Source organism: Lissotriton helveticus, chromosome 2_2, assembly GCF_964261635.1.
Source record: "Lissotriton helveticus chromosome 2_2, aLisHel1.1, whole genome shotgun sequence".
Taxonomy (NCBI): domain Eukaryota; kingdom Metazoa; phylum Chordata; class Amphibia; order Caudata; family Salamandridae; genus Lissotriton; species Lissotriton helveticus.
In genome coordinates, this window is record NC_136060.1 from 202,681,113 (window position 1) to 202,693,858 (window position 12,746).

The 12,746-nt window shown below is 44.1% G+C and overlaps 1 protein-coding gene across 4 annotated transcripts in view; it reads left to right on the top strand.

Moving 5' to 3' along the window:
- The window catches only part of ARAP2 (ArfGAP with RhoGAP domain, ankyrin repeat and PH domain 2), a 1,514,823-nt gene that overhangs the window by 974,848 nt on the left and 527,229 nt on the right, over positions 1-12,746 (top strand). The window lies entirely within an intron of this gene.

Here is a 12,746-nt window from a genome sequence, read left to right on the forward strand (position 1 = left end):
GCCCCCTCTAGTGCGACTGGGTCTAATATGATAGAGAGCCGCGTAGTTTGGGGTCATGGCGGCTACCAGATCCGGATTTGAGGATTCCTCAAGCCAGGTCTCAGTGATACCTAAAATATCTATAGTGTCATCTTGCAGTAAGGAGAAGACCTCTAAGTTGTGTTTTTGCAGTGACCCAGTGTTCAGGGTAGCAAATGTAAGTGCCGGGGAGTTAGGGGGCCCGAGTGACCTCGGTGAGAGATTTGGGTGATTGTGGTAGACCGTATGGTTTTTTGGCCTTAGCAGCCCTTCTGCTTTGAGTGTGGCCGCTACTCTGTTGTCAAGCGGCACTATATCATGCTCTGGGTGATGGAGTTCTACCAGGGAGTAAAGAAGGCCAGGGCCAGGGGTCTTGGCCCCTGGTCTCGGTCGGGCGCGGACGGGCGCAGATAAGCTTGCCTTAGGCGTGCCTGCTGCGCGCTAGCTCCAGCTTGGTAAATATAGCCTGAGCCTCCACCCACCCACCACTCAGCCCTGCTGTGCAGCGGCTGGCTATTCTCTGCACTAGACCGGGAACTAACCGGAAGTTCTCTCAGCAGGAGGTGGGGCCGCTGTGGAGCGTAGATCACCAGATGCGGGATGCAATGAGGTAGAATTGAGCAACACAGAGTAAAAATACTTGGGCAGGACTCTCTGGTCTGCACGCTAGCTCCAGCTTGGTAAATATGGCCTGAGGCTCCATCCACCCACCCACCACTCAGCCCTGCTGTGCAGCGGCTGGCTTTTCTGTGCACTAGACCGGGAACTAACCGGAAGTGCTCTCAGCAGGAAGTGGGGGCGCACTGTGGAGCGGAGATCACCAGATGCGGGATGCAATGAGGTAAAATTGAGCAACACAGAGTAAAAATACTTTTTAAAAACTTTCCTTTTTAAAATGAGTCAAACAATGTGCAAAAAAACGGTATTTCAATATTTCAGGAGAAAAGGCGGCAAGCGCCGCAGCTTTACGAGTGACCCGCCATGACCTGGGCAGGGCTCTCTGATCTGCGCGCTATCTCCAGCTTTGTAAATATAACCTAGGCTCCACCCACCCACCACTCGGCCCTGCTGTGCAGCGGCTGGCTATTCTGTGCACTAGACCGGGAACTAACCGGAAGTGCTCTCAGCAGGAAGTGGGGGCGCGCTGTGGAGCAGAGATCAACAGATGCGGGATGCAATGACGTAAAATTGAGCAACACAGAGTAAAAATGCTTTTTAAACACTTTCCTTTTTAAAATGAGTCAAACAATGTGCAAAAAAGCGGTATTTCAATATTTCAGGAGAAAAGGCGGCAAGCGCTGCAGCGTTACGAGTGACCCACCATGGCCTGGGCAGGGCTCTCTGATCTGTGCGGTAGCTCCAGCTTGGTAAATATAGCCTGAGGCTCCACCCACCCACCCACCCACCACTCAGCCCTGCTGTGCAGCGGCTGGCTATTCTGTGCACTAGACCGGGAACTAACCGGAAGTGCTCTCAGCAGGAAGTGGAGGCGCGCTATGGAGCGGAGATAACCAGATACGGGATGCAATGAGGTAAAATCGAGCAACACAGAGTAAAAATACTTTTAAAAAACTTTCCTTTTTTAAAATGAGTCAAACAATGTGCAAAAAAGAAGTATTTCAATATTTCAGGAGAAAAGGCGGCAAGCGCGGCAGCGTTACGAGTGACCCACCATGACTTAGGCAGTGCTCTCTGATCTGCGAGCTAGCTCCAGCTTGGTAAATATAGCCTGAGGCTCCACCCATCCACAACTCAGCCCTGCTGTGCAGTGGCTGGCTATTCTGTGCACTAGACCGGGAACTAACCGGAAGTGCTCTCAGCAGCAAGTGGGGGCGCGCTGTGGAGCGGAGATCACCAGATGCGGGATGCATTGAGGTAAAATTGAGCAACACAGAGTAAACATATTTTTTAAAAACTTTCCTTTTTAAAATGAGTCGAACAATGTGCAAATAAGCGGTATTTCAATATTTCAAGAGAAAAGGCAGCAAGTGCAGCAGCGTTACGAGTGACCCACCATGACCTGCGCAGGGCTCTCTGATCTGCGTGCTAGCTCCAGCTTGGTAAGTATAGCCTGAGGCTCCACCCACCCACCACTCAGCCTTGCTGTGCAGCGGCTTGCTATTCTGTGCACTAGACCGGGAACTAACTGGAAGTGCTCTCAGCGGGGATTGGGGGCGCACTGTGCAGCGGAGATCACCAGATGCGGGATGCAATGAGGTAAAATTGAGCAACACAGAGTAAAAATACTTTAAAAAAACTTTCCTTTTTAAAATGAGTCAAACAATGTGTAAAAAAGCGGTATTTCAATATTTCAGGAGAAAAGGCAGCAAGTGCGGCAGCGTTACGAGTGACCCACCATTACCTGAGGTGACAACTCCTACCCCATGTTAATTCAAAGTGGCCCAATATGACAACACCTAGCTTCTCTTTGTCTCACTATCTGGGAGCAATACCCAAAGACCAAGTGCCAGCTACACCTAGTCATGTGACCCAAGATCAGGCCAGAGCATCAAATGAGTAGGACAAGAAAATGTCAAGGGTATGTCCAGACGTGGGTCCCTTTCTAGCTGTGCCACTCGATTCAAGCTAGCCTGGCTGATATGGGGTGATACCCCAAAACCGGTCCCAGTATGATTTTGTCTTGTCCAGGGAGTACCTGGCATAGCAGCTCGGGCTGGGATGTTTCCATGAGGAGCAGGGTTAGGACTGATTTGTATATGACTGGGCCCAGACTCGGGTGGCATAGTGAGCAAAAGAACAAAGGATTAAACTGAGATCTCTTGTCTGGGGTGAATGTATGATTTATTCAGCATTCCGTCCATCATTTGTTTGCATAGCACCTTTCACCCCAAGTTCGATGGCTATGCCCAGCCATGGGTCCCTTGCTCACTGTGCCACTGAATTCAAGCTAGCCTGGCTGATGAAGGGTAATCCCCAGAAACCGGTCCCAGGATGCTTGTGTCCGGTCGAGGGAGGACCTGGCTTGGCAGTTCAGTCTGGACTGTTCCCATGAGGCACAGGGTCAAGACTGATGTGCATATGACTGGGTCTAAACTGGGGTGTCATGGTGATCAGAAGAACGATGGATTTAACCAAGATCTTTTGACTGGGGGTGAATGTATGATTTATTCAGCATTCCATCCATCATCTGCTTGCGCACAACTTTTTAAAAGTGGCTTTCAGAATTGTGCCTGAAAATCCATCTTTATTATTATAGAAGGCTTTTAATTTTAATTCTATAGATTCCTAACTTGACCTGTCTTCCTGCTCCCAATTGGAAGTTACAACTCACTAAATGCAAAAAGTTAACTTCAATGTTAGCCTATAGGAGAGGCAGTCCTTGCAAAAGTGAAAAACGAATTCAAAAGATTTTCACTATCAGGACACGGATCCTACCTTTTAAATCCATTGCACCCAGCCGTTTGGGCTGTTGAGGGCCGACCCTAGGGGTGACATTTGCAATAGTATTTATATAGCGCTTACTACCTCTGACAAGGCATCAATTTGCTTTTAGGTGAGTAGCATACTACTCTGCAACCCACAAAGGATTTGTTGTGGATTAGTATAGCCAAATATGAATTAATTTGAACAGTGGGCATTGGAGCCTGTTAATTGGATTGACTGGAGGGATAGGAGAGAGAAGAGTTTAGGAAGTAATTTTTGGGAGATCATAGTAGTAAGATGAGGTTTGGGAAGAGTAAAGGAGGGATTGATGAGGGACGAATTTAGAAAGGGTTATTTGGGAGATCATAGTAGTAAAATGAGGTTTGGGGTGATCCAGGGAGGGAAGAGTCTAGAAAGGTTTATTTTAGAGATAATAGTAGTAGAATGTGGTAGTAGAATGAGGTGTGGCATGAGTCATAGAGTGGAAATATAAGATATATTGAGAGAGGTATGGGTTGAGACATAGGGTAGTGCTTTGGAGATGGTCAAATATTTTTCTTTTCTCTTCTACTGTAGAAGTAAAATAATACATATATATTAAGTACATATAGGGGGTATATATGTATAAGGTAGATAATCTATCTGGACTTAAGTTGCATTTTATAAACTCAGACTTTCAAGTGTTGCTGTGCTTTAAGCTATATGTATCAAAAAGGAAGGTTTTGGTCTAGGAAAAGGTTATTTTGCCAGGTTGAAATGACAGTTTAAAACTGTATTCACAAAGGCTGCAATGGGAGACAAATACATTCCATCAGGATCCAAACCACTAAAATTATAAAGATATTTATTATAATACCAAAGAAGAAAGAGACAACAAATATCATTCTCAACATCATAACATTGATAGTCATTACGAAATATGCTTGCTTTCCTGTGTAATAAAATCATTATAAAATGTTCAGTCTGCTACACGTTTTTAGAGATAAACTGCAAAAGTGATCAGGGTTGTAACTCAAATGTCCTGGCCAGTTTATCACGCTAAACACGAAAATCTGGTGGTTCCTTTGATTTCCACTTTTCAGTAATTAAGATTCATGCAAAGAGCATTGCTGTAAAAACAAATATGTGTCCTCTAAGCCTTGATTCGATAGTCTGATCAGTAAGTAAACAACACAGTCAACACTTTTTGGTACATGAATTGATAAATTCATAATGTCCTTCCCACATCCAGCAAGACAGCCAGCTGCAGGACCCAAACATGTAAGGCAGTTGCCCAGCGAGGCATCTGATTATCCATGGCAGACATTAGAGAGATTTTAATTTTCCCTACCTAAGTAATCTGATATTTAATGATAGCCACATTCTGAAAAGTTGCATTTTTTTTAGTACTTTGCCATACTGCAAATTGGTTCCAAGAGTACAGTATTAGCCATTCTATATCTGGTGTTTCGATCTTACGTTAGTCGTATTTTTGAAAAACACTAGTCTCAAACTTCAAATTATGGTTCTTAACTCCACAATAGCAAAATTAGTGACACCAAATTTCTGTGGCGGTTGGTGACATTTGAAAGTGGTGAGTGTAAAAGTTCCGCCTGAGTGCCCTATGGTGAGCGACCAGAGCTCCCCCCCCAGAAAAGTTTGAAAAAAGAGTTGTCAAATGGTGCATTTTCAAGCAAATTTTAGAAAGCTGTCAATTCCTGCGCTGCAAAAATATTGTTCTATAATTGCTTCCAAGTAACAATCCACTTCTGCACTGATGTTATCATGCCTGCTAACTCCCTGCAGTGGCCTGTTCACAAGAGCACAGTGCATCAAAGGCAAGAGAGGCATCCTGGGATTTCCTTTCTCACAGATGAATTGAATTACACTACAACAGAGTAAAGCCCGAGGCAACTAATGTCAGTGCCACTCCATGGAATCTGTTACCAGGGCCCTGTGTTTTTGTTATGGCTTGACAAATAGCTTGAATTTTTCTGCTTGCATTTGAAAGTGCCTGTTTTTCGGCAAACCAGTTTATGCCATGCAAGCTATTTGCCAGGGCATAAAGACAGCACACAGCTGCTCAGTAGCTACTCTCTCAGAGTGGTTATAAAGATAGAAATAATACCAAAGCGCCAGTGTGGCACAAATCTGTGAATAATTTTATGACAGAGCCCTGCCCTACAATGTTGAAATTAAGGTAAGAAGGCACATATTTAGTTTGGTCCTATGTTTTATTCAAATGTTTCACTCATTGACAATAACTGAACCAGCCTGGGGAGACGTTTTTTTACCAACTGGTTGCTGTACACGGCCGGGCTCGGCTCCGCTGTGGTGTTCTGGCCGGGCTTGGCTCCGGCGACCCCTGACCTTCTTTGTGGTGCTCCTGGCCGAGCTTGGCTCCGCCGACCCCTGCTTTTCGCTGCGGTGCTCCTGGCCGGGCTTGGCTCCGCCGGAGGCCGTGGACTACAAATCCCAGCAGCCTCATTGCGGCAAGGACGCCGCACTCGTAATTAGGAAGCGCCTGGAGGCGCATAAAGGTCCCCTCACCTCCTCGTCCCGCGGGACGCGCGCGGGCGTGCCCGGGAGCAGCCCGGGACAAGGGCGGGCCCTCTGTGGCCCTCAGATGTCTGAGGAGACTGGACTGGGCTAGGGACCTTATATCATTTTATCTGGACTTATATTGAATAAGACTCACGTGAGACTTTATTTCTTATTGTTATTGTTATTCGTATTGTGTTATTCATTTCACTTAATTTATGAGTAAGTAGTGGCTTTATCTGCGGTTACTATCCTACACTATAGTTGTCCAGGATGTCTAAATCAAAAAACGACAAACCAGCACAAGGACCAGGCACTATTGATAATTATTTAGTGAAGAAGGTCAGCCAAATAAACAATGAAAGACGTGCCTCTTTGGGAAAGGGCACTGTGGTAATGGAGCTGGCTGATCTGTCTGAATTGTCTCCCACCAGGATGACTAGAGATGTTGGGGGTATTACAAGTGGTGTCACTATAGTAGAACCACAGACACCCATCACTGTTAGGGCGGAGGTTCACCCAGAGGTTCACTTAGACCAACATGTTATACTAAGTGAGGAATTAGGAGACTCTAGGGAAGCCTCGCCTGTTATAAGGCCAATGCGTACTTGTAGGACAGCACATCAAAGACGGGGGGGGGAAACATAATGCTAATACGAACACCAAAAAAAAAGAACGGGAAAGAAGTACATAGTCCTGCCATAAATCCTTTTATGTTTACAGGGAATAATGCCAATGGCTCCAATCTGAATTCTGATCAGCTTGCCTCTCTTTTTAAAAATCTAGAGGCAAAACTTACATCAAAAATAGAGGAGCTAATTAAACCACTAACTAGCCAGATTGAGAACCTGGTCACGGAAGTGGCTAGGCTTGGCGGCCTGATATCTACACATTTGACTGCACCACCACTAATTGATGGCAGCACGAAGGTGGGTGGAAAAGGGCGGGAGGTGGCAAAAGTAAAGGATCACCAGAACACCGGGAGCCCTGCTGCAGTAGCGACCACTGGGAAAGAGGCATCAGCCCCCCCAGTGCTAACCGCTCTGCAGATCCAACCCATCGTAGCCCCACGAAGTGGTCCTCCCCTTAGACCTTCCAGGCATAATCGCTTTTTGAATTTACCACCTGACTGTGCCCCGTTTGTAGCTGTCCTGACCAATGTTCCACCTTGTGGGACTCATCCCGCCTCACCATTTGATGAATCTCATGCATCACTAAAAAATAAGACAGTAGCTTGGCTTAATAAAAATTGTGATTTTCCCACTTCTTACTCAGAACAGATAATGGCAGTAAGGAGGGTGAACTGGGTAGGACCATCTAAAAAGATGGGAAGTGGGGATTGTATTGTGGTTAATTTTAAACATCCGCAGCATGTGGCAACTGTTCTCCTGAGAGCTTCTACACTAGTGTATAATGAGAACAGCATTTGTGTGCGTCCATTAGGCTACTTTTATGCACACTTATGTAAACCCACACCACAACATAGGTTAATCGGACGGGTGTTCGAACCTCAGACGCCAGCTATGGATGCACAATTCTTATATAATATCACTAATTCCCGTGGCTCTGGTAGTATGAATGAAAATGATAACAGGATTAACAGTGTCGGACACTATCAGCATGGGTCTAACATTAGCACACTGAACAGGTATGAAGTCCTATCTGGACTGGATATGTGTGATTGACGGGAGGTACCTGCGGCTCCGGGCACTGGGACTTCAGGTGAACCTATACACACAGAGAATCCACAGATCATAGCACCTGGATGTTGTGTTGTTTCATGGAATATTGCTGGCCTGGCTGCTAAAATGATTGATGAATACTGGGTCCAATACATCAAGCAATTTAAAATCATTTGCTTACAAGAAACCTGGTTGGTGGGGTGTGATCTTCACTTGGAAGGGTACAAGGCCTTCTATGTGCCAGCAAAACCTTCAGTAAGGGGCAGGCCAAAGGGGGGACTTGTAATCTTTGTTTCCATTTTATTATCATGTAGGATGCGCAGAATTGATTCACAGCATACAGGAATGATGGGCTTAGTTTTATACGGAGAAAACTGTCGGGTTGGTTTAGAGAATTTTTACAATGCCATTTATGAAAGTACAGGTACTAACCAAATTTCTGTTTTAAATTGTTTTGTTTCCACCTTTTCTGAAGTCCTTAGTCATAATTTAATGATTATGGGAGATTTTAATGTGCACCTTTGTGGCGAACCATTGAATAAATGTCTAACTGAGCTGCATTGTGAACGTATGGGAGGCCTACACATGGAACATACTGTGGAGGGTGAATTATGCAATGAACTGCTGAATAACTTTGACCTCTCATTGACCCGTTAAAATGTTTTGATATTCCTACTTTCAAAGGGCACGGTAGGGGCACCTTCATAGATCATATGTTGGTTTCTTTAACGATGCGGAGTTTCCTAGACTCGTTTAGTATTGCTCTAAGTGAGTTTAGTGACCATAATCCCCTAATAATCGGCTTAAAAGGATCCTGGGTGAAAACGGCACCCCAGAGTAACAGCATAGGTAGGCTGGGAACAACAGATGGGAGGAGGCGACTCAAATGGTCTATGGTCACCCTGGATATTCTCTATAAAAGTATTATGGAAAGCTGTGCAGAGGATATCAATAATTGTACTTTTGAGGGGGCTGATCCTAGGCAGGTCCTAGTCGCTTATCAAAACCTATCGGAGAAGGTGTCAAATTTACTGTTAGTCCCCAATAAGAACGTGGGGAAAGTGGGCCCTAGATGGTTCAGCCATGATTGCACTAAAGCTGCACGCAAACTTAGGGTTGCTTTGTCAACCACCCCGAGGATTCGGGAGGAGGTAAAATTGTGCAGAAAGGAATATAAGGCTGTCATTGCATTGCATAAGGAGTCTCTGAGAAGAGAGGCCTGGGATGAATTACTTGATCCCTCCACCTTAAACTGTAGTTCCAAATTCTGGGCCCTAGTTAAACAACCATTCCTGGCAGAAGAACCGGGCGATGGACTAGACTGTTGTATAACCAAGGAGGATTGGGAACTTCATTTTAAAAAACTGTATTACTCAGCTGACCTGGTGATAGCTGAGGATGTTGCCCATGTTAGGGGCGGAAAAATCACTGTTGATAAACGTGAGGTAATGGACGCCATAGAGGTTCTTACAGCAAAGAAAGCCCCCGGACCGGACGGAATACCACCAGATCTCTATAAATCAGATCCAGGCTTTTGGGCACCCATTCTGGTAGCTGTATTTAATGCAGCTGCATTACTGGGATGTCCTGTGCCCTGGGGGCTGTCAACAATTGTCCCTGTCTTTAAAAATGTGACAAGGGCAGTCCTCTTTGCTATCGGCCAATATCATTAATAGACTCTATGGTCAAGATCCTCGGGAGAATCTTACTACAGCGTTTAATAGATTGGACAGCTGATAATAACATCCTGTCTATTTCGCAATATGGTTTCTGTGAGGGTCGTTCCACTATAACGCAGTGTCTCAACCTGTTTCTCATATTGAGTAAATATACTGTTGTACAGAAGGGAGCTGTCCACCTTGCCTTCATGGATCTGTCATCGGCCTTCGACTGTGTTAACAGGGGAAGGCTGTGGCAGACCATGAGGGAGAAAGGTGTAGAGAGAGGGGTTGTGGACTTTTGGCGGATTTGCACAGTGATACCAGAGCTAATGTTAGGTTCTGAACCAGTGGGGAAACTACGGATAATTTTAATATTAAAAAGGGTGTGCGGCAGGGTTGTATCCTGGCCCCATTTCTTTTTAATTTTTATATTAATGATTTAGACGCTGCACTACAGGAGGTAAACTCAGATTGTCCCAGAGTAGGCAGGCGGGGTATTCCTGTACTTTTATACGCAGATGATGCGGTTTTAATTTTGAGAACGGAAAAAGGTCTCCAGGCACTTCTGAATGCTTTTAATAATTGTATGACTAATAGAGACCTTTTGGTCAACAATTCCAAATCCTACATAATGCATGTTGGCCGTCAATCTAAAAAGAACTTTATTTTTAAATTAGATGATGTCCTGATACCCACCACTCATACATTCTCATACCTTGGTGTCTTGTTTGATTCAAAGCTGAGCTGGGCCCCACATGTAACAAAAAAAAGGGGAAATGACAAGGGTAAATGCCTCTATCTTTAATTTTGCCACTAAACTAGGAAAAAAGCCAACTTCTTCTATGATGAAACTGTATAATGCTAAATCGATAGCTACTGCAGCTTATGGCAGTGAGATATGGGGCTATGTAAGTGGTAAACAGCTACAAGTTACTGAAAATAATTTTTTTTAAGCGGTTGCTATGCGTCCCAGCCAGTACATCAAACCTGGCGGTACATGAAGAGCTGGGCAGTCAGTACCTATCCGATATTGTTGGGTTGAGACCACTGACATGTTGGGTAAAATTATGGCTAAATGAAGAAATTCCGTTAACCCACTTGATAGTAAAAGACCTTGTTTCTCATGAATATTCAATGCGTGTGCCCTGGTTAAAATATCTGAGGACTCATTTTTTGAAGCTGGGATTTCTGAACTTATTTGACAACCCGAATGAGATTATTAAAGGGTGATGTGGCAGGAATCAAGCAGGCTTTTTATATGGACAGAATTGCCCAAAGAGAAGAGGTTGAGCTTTTAAAACCTAACGTTAGGAATATGTCATGTTAAAATCTTGTGACACCATGGAACCTTACCTAACATGCTCCTTTACTTCTCATGAAAAATTCCTGCTGACAAGGTTCAGGTTCAATATATTTCATCATCTTTTAATTAGACCTAAGTCGGACATTTTTAACAAAACTGCAGCGCCCTGTGGCTGCGACGGGAAGTCTCCACAGGATATGCTGCATTTTATATTTATATGTAAGTTTTATGAATACCCCCGCAAACGTTATCTTGTCACCCTTTTAAAGAAATTAAATTTTAATCAAATAAGACCTGCACTTATGTATTTGCAACTTTTGCACAGCGACAGTGTTCTTCAGGTGATAGAATTTTAAAAATTGACTGTAAAAATGAGAAAGTGCCTAGATGAGCAATTATATATCTCGGTAGGATGCTGAATCTATTTACTATGTTGAAAACCCTGTATTATTCGCACTTTAGTCCTGATCTTGCTTACTCACTCATTAATGTGATTTGTATTATATGTCTTTTTATAACTGTGATTTTAAAAATGAATTGCATCATGAATTCTTGTGCTTTATGGATTGAAAGACATCCGAAATAAAGTCTTATTGAATTGAATTGAATCAGCCTGTGGGCATCTGCTTGCCTTGCACAGATTATTATTCACAGTAAATGGCACGACTAGCTCACTAATTATTAAACTTACTTTATGGGACATGGACTCAAGATACACCATATTAATTAGGCTCAGCCAATGCCCACCAGTGTAATAAAACCTTAGGGTGCTCCCCCATGCCCCATCATGTCTTGTCCACCATTCCCTACCATCACAAGCTTCGAATTGCTTGACTATTCCACAAGTTACATAGGCCTATAGGCCCACAGGCTTTGGATTTAGGGTAATGAGCTGTCCCCCAGGTGAATCAGACGTTATAAACTCAGAAGTCAACTTCAGCCTTCGTGAACAGCTGTTAATTCACCCTGGATCACTTTTGTCATACTCTTCTAAAACGGTGTAGCTTTCTTTCAGTGCTTTATGTATTCCCTTCCTACTTACATCATAAAAATCTGATTGATGCTGTTATTTCCAACACCGAGTTTGGGAAACCATGTCCTGGCCAGCAGTGAATCTCCTAAAAGTCATTCTTCCAGCACATGGGCCAGGGAATAGCACCAGAGCACACTGGTGTCAGCAGCTTGAAGGAGTGACCTAAAATATCAATCATCTTACTGCTTACTGGAACAACCACATGACCACACGCTGTGTGCACACCATACGTTACACCATACATTACAGGAAGCTACAGGTGTTATGGTAGACCTTTTAGGCTTATTTGATCGGAAGGTGGTGGGAAGATGTGGCTGCAGGCTATGTATTTTTCTTACAAAAGTGCAGGATGGAGAGAAAGTACACGCTCCTGCAGAAGGATAACATTGGGCCCTGCAGAACATCCTCTTTTATTTAAAATTAGAGGTGGAACTGGCCTGAGTGCAGCCCTTTCAAGTTCCGCTTCAGTAATCTTCAAACAAGATTGTAGAGAAAAGACGAATGATTGCAAGCAAACCCCTGCAAGTTCCAAATACTGTTTTCCTCTTTCTAATTATTAGAAAGACAAAAACAGTATTTGCAGCTGGCAGGGGTTAAATGTACTTTTTTAGGTTGAGCCTAAAGTCAGTGCACATGCGCTACTCTGCGAGACTTGTTGTTCTGGAGTATGTAATAGAAGCCCCGCCCACTCTTTGCCCATATTTGTCATTGGCTTGTGTCATTGAAATTTTTAAATGCTGGCTTCTGATGGGTAAATAGGCTTGTTAATCCCTCCTTAGCACCGCATTGTATTCATTTGTACCCTTCCATGGCGACTGGCCCTTTTACTTGCCTTGTTACATGGTCTCCGTTTTAAGCCGGTGAGTACCATTTTGTTTATTAACCATCTAATGGGGACAGTGGCGGCTGCTTCTTGCATTTGCAGCGTGCCCACATAGGTCATTAGCGGACGATTTTCACATCAAGCGCTACGCTGCTCCAACTTTAAAAGTGACACAATTGTGACGCTTTATTTCTTTTTTATTATGTTTGAGATGGAAGCTGCATCCGCTTCAGGGACACTAAGCTTTCCCGCAGCTTTTGTTTTAAAAAAACTTAAATTGCATGCTGAGCACGGCGCCTGCTTTAAGGGACACTGTGCTCAG